Genomic DNA, 3284 nt, shown 5'->3' with positions numbered 1-3284 from the left:
ATATACACATGCACACATACATATACACATATGTGCATACACATACATACATGCATATACACATATATACTCACATATACATATACACATGCACACGTGCACACATACATACACAGAGTCTGTGTGTTTGTCCCAAGATTAGTAACAGACAAGGTAACAGGTTGCAAGACACACACACACACACACACACACACATTAATAATCTACGACACTGTTATACACTAATACAAATAATCAGAAACCACGATTTATACAACAATACCATTTACCATCACCACGACTTCAAAGTATCACCTTTCTTTAGTTATTGTTGTGCTTTTGTTTTTAAGACAGGGTCTCATTATGTAGCCCTGGCTGGCCTGGAACTCAGTATGTAAATCAAGTAGATAGGTCAACACTTGTCTCTGTCTGCCGGGTGCTAGGATGAAAGAAAGGCACACACCACCACCTCAGCACTGAAATCTCAACTAGCTGTTAAGGTGGCCATCAAGCATCAGTGACTTCCACAAATTTACATCGTTCAGAGACTAGACTACAAATCAATGAAATGAGATCATCAGAAATGGTTCGCTGCCAACGGAGTAACCTGCGTGCCTCTGAAGAGCCCCAAAGCACAATAAACATCTAAAAAGTTTTAACCAGGTGAGAGACATAAGTCCATTGTGAGATGTGAGTAACTGTGCACGGGGGGGGGGGGGCGGATTTCATAACCTTTATATGTACAAATTAGAAATGAAGAGAAGATGACTGTCAGTGATCTAAGTGGCCTCCTCAAGATGACACACAAATGAAATCCAACCTGAGACAGAAGGAAAGCTGTGATGAGGATAAGAACAGAAAGTTATGAATAATAGAAAATGGGGTTAAAAATCTGAAATTGGGGCCTGGGAAACGGCCCAGTGGATAGGAAGGAGCACTTGCTGTGTAATCATCACTGATCTGATCGCCTGCACCCCCAGAGCTGAGAGGCAGACTCAGTATCTCAGAGACTTGGTGGCCATGAGCCTAGTCTCATAAGGGGTGAGAGTCTGGGAAAACTGGTGAGCTCAAGGTCCAGAGAGAGACCCTGTCTCAAGGATTAAGATGGAGAAAAAGGAAGGACACTTCCTTCTCTTGCCTATGTGCGCATGCCCACATGTGTGCACATGCTCCACCCCCGACTCTCCCCACAGAGTGCACAGTACAGAGAGTAACTCTGTCCCTTGCAGTCAGCTGTCCTCTTGCAAACTTCTTACCTTACTGTGGTGTATTTGTTAAATGAATGGACCTATATTGCTACGTTATAATTAGCTAAAGTCTATGTATGATGTATATTTTTTTCATTTTTTGTCTGATGCTTCTTTATGCTCCTAGATATAATATTGTGTAAGTTGACACATAGCCTTGGGCTCCTTGGCTGTGGCATTTATCAGCCTTTTCTTGCTTCTGACAAGCCTTGGTAGTTTTGAGGTAGACTGCTCAGTTGGAAGATGCACTTCTATTGGAAGTTGGCTGATGGCTTCCTTGTGGCTATCCCAGGGTTGTGTGCTGAGAAGGCAGTTCACAAGGTCAAGGGTTACTTTTAAATCATCACACTGTCTTAGGGGTGTGTCTGGGTCACTGCTCTATTGCTCTGAAGAAATAAAACAACCAAAGCAACTCTTATAGAAGAAAGGATTAGTTTCAGAGGTGTAGTCCACTCATCATGGCAGGGAGCTGTGCCAGTGATCTCCAGAACAGTAACCCAGACTACTTCCTGATCCATAACTAGAGAGAAAGAAAGCAAGACATATGTGGCCTACCCTTCGTGACACACTTCCTCCAAAGCCACACCCACTCCAGCAAGGCCACACCTCCTAATCCTTCTAATCCTTCTCAACTAGTACCACTCCCTGATGACTAAGCATTCAAATATATGAGCCGATGGGGGTCGTTCCTGTTCAAACCACCATAGGGCTTGACTGCTGCCATGACTAGTCACTATTAGTTTTTATTGGTGGGGCAGTGCCTAGGGTAGATTTGCCAGCAATCTCCATTATAAGTGTATCCCCACCCAATTCTGTTGGTTTTTGAAGGACATCACTATGTACAACCTAGAGTTGAGAAGAGGAGTTTTACCCCTTCCCCTATACAACCACTGATTTCAGATTGTCTACATGAATCATATAGACTTCGTACGTGAGAGAATTATCTTATCTCCTAGTTGGAATGATCAATATTTTTAAAGGATTTATCTTACTTTTATTTATGTGTGTGCATATGTGTGTATGAATGCCACATGTGTTCTTCGAGCCCATGGAGGCCAGAAGAACTCCTGTGGTTAGAGTTCCAGGCAGTTGTAAAACACCTGGTGTGGGTACTGAGAGCCAAAGTGTGGTCCTCTGGAAGAACAGCAAAAACTCTTAAACACTGAGCCATCTCTCCAGGCTCCAGGAGTGTTTTAGCAGATGAGGGTTTGTGCAGGAATCATTTGTATTGAAACAACAGCTTGGCCAATAACTTTTCCAAACTTTGAACTAATGTTTGCTGGGCACTTGGTATCACATACTCTCCTGAACATCTCTCCTGTGTTTGGTTTTCTCTCACCCGTGCAGTGATCGCTATTTCTCATAAAGGAACAGACTCAAAGCATCACTTTACGTGTAAGCCCTGTGTATCCCTCAACATGCTTTGAAAATATACCTTAAAAGTGTGTGTGTGTGTGTGTGTGTGTGTGTGTGTAATTTTCTGACCTCTTAAATGCCCAGAAGGGTAAGCCTTTCCCTGACTTCTTCTTATGTTGCTCTCTCTATCTCTGTAGTTAACTATCCCCTCTTCCCTATAGGCCTTGCTATACAGGAAATAGATTGCTCAAGATCCTGTCACAGAATCCAGCCTTGGGGGTTCCCAAGGACACCTAAAAGCTCAGACATGAGGTCCTGGGGGCCCAAGTTTAAATCCCCATCACCTGCATAAAAAGCCTGGTATGGCTATGCATGTCCTTGTAACCCCAGAGAGCAAGACCCTGGCCACCATAGCAGCCCCAAACCTCCACTCTCACATAAAGTGCCCTTACCACCCAAGGACATAAACATCATTCACACCTATGAGGACCTGAGAGGCCTAGGAGCCTGGCTCACACTTTGAGCAAAATCCCCCACCCAGATGCTAAAAGGTGAGAGGGCAAGGAACCAGTGGAAGATTTAAAAGCTGCTATGGTTGAAAAAGAAAACCCCATCTGACCACCTGTGGACGGTTAACCCACCTGTGCCTACAACAGCTGCCAGGAGAGTAAGGTTTGGCAAGGCTCAGCCAACGTTAGGACT

Source organism: Mus musculus, chromosome 9 (assembly GCF_000001635.26).
Source record: "Mus musculus strain C57BL/6J chromosome 9, GRCm38.p6 C57BL/6J".
Classification (NCBI taxonomy): domain Eukaryota; kingdom Metazoa; phylum Chordata; class Mammalia; order Rodentia; family Muridae; genus Mus; species Mus musculus.
The sequence above is the reverse complement of the archived record's forward strand: the minus strand, read 5'-3'. Positions refer to the sequence as shown.